At 63.5% G+C, this 1063-nt stretch overlaps 1 non-coding gene across 1 annotated transcript; it reads right to left on the bottom strand.

Moving 5' to 3' along the window:
* Positions 1 to 761: 761 nt before the first annotated feature.
* TRNAI-AAU lies at positions 762 to 835 on the bottom strand. Its single transcript has one exon. It is a non-coding gene; the product is annotated as a tRNA-Ile (tRNA).
* Positions 836 to 1063: the final 228 nt, after the last annotated feature.

Here is a 1063-nt window from a genome sequence, read left to right as displayed (position 1 = left end):
CCCAGCGGTGCCTGGGCCCTCACCGGCCTCCGCGCCCACTCCTTTTGGGGGAGCCCGGGTGCCCGCAGGAGCCCGACCCCGGCTGAGGTAACACTGCCCGCGGCAGCCGCAGGACTCTGGCCGGGCTCTCTCCCGCCTCCGGCCAGCTCGTCCTGTGCCCGGTGTCCCACTGCCCACAGCAGCCCCGCACGGCCCGGCGAGCTCAGGTCTCAGTTTGGGTACCACGATGAGCAGGGCGAGGAGCCGCTCGTCTTCACCATTTCTCTTGTTCCTCCTGCAGAGGCTGAGGGGTCCCCATGTCACCAGCTGCTGCCCCCGGGAGCGCTTCCTAGTGCAGACGGGGATCTCAGCCCATTGACTTTCAGAGGGGAAAATAAGCTGTCCCCTCCACCGGGGGACGGCCCGTGAAGTGTAAACTCTGGGCAGCACCTCTCCTTTACCCCCTGAATCCCATCGCTGTCTCACACTGGGCACCCTCTGCCCACAAGAAACACCATCGGCTTATCAAAACAACACAACCCCAAGCAAAACAGCAGCAGCTTTTTACCCTCCTTTTCTCTGTGGGTGAACCACAATAAACTGCGGGTGACTCCAAAAGGACACTTTTACCTCCTCTTGAGTTTTGTTCCCTTCTGTGTTGCAGACCTTTCGCTGCTGTAGGAAGCGGCACCGTGACTTCCGCTAATCAGCAAAACAAGGGTAGAGGGGGAACACAGCAGGCAGTCCCCCAAAACAGCGGCAGGCTCAAAAGAGGAGGCTGCTGGCCCGTACGGGGATCGAACCCGCGACCTTGGCGTTATTAGCACCACGCTCTAACCAACTGAGCTAACCGGCCACCTTACAGTCCCCTACCCCAGAGCCCCTGATCACGTACCCCACCCGGAGTGGTGGCGGCCCCGACCCGCCCGGCCGCCGCAGGGGCGGCCCGACCCCCGGCGGCAGCACCTGCGCCGAACAGAGACACAAACGCGTGGACACCACGCCTGTCCAGGGCGCAACTTCCTTCTCCGCTAGCCCACTCGCTGCGGTGCAGAAATGCCGGCCCCCCCGCGCACGGCAGGGT

This window comes from Aptenodytes forsteri, unplaced genomic scaffold (genome assembly GCF_000699145.1).
Source record: "Aptenodytes forsteri isolate BGI_AS27 unplaced genomic scaffold, ASM69914v1 Scaffold61, whole genome shotgun sequence".
NCBI classification, from domain to species: domain Eukaryota; kingdom Metazoa; phylum Chordata; class Aves; order Sphenisciformes; family Spheniscidae; genus Aptenodytes; species Aptenodytes forsteri.
This window is presented reverse-complemented; position numbering and strand designations above follow the sequence as displayed.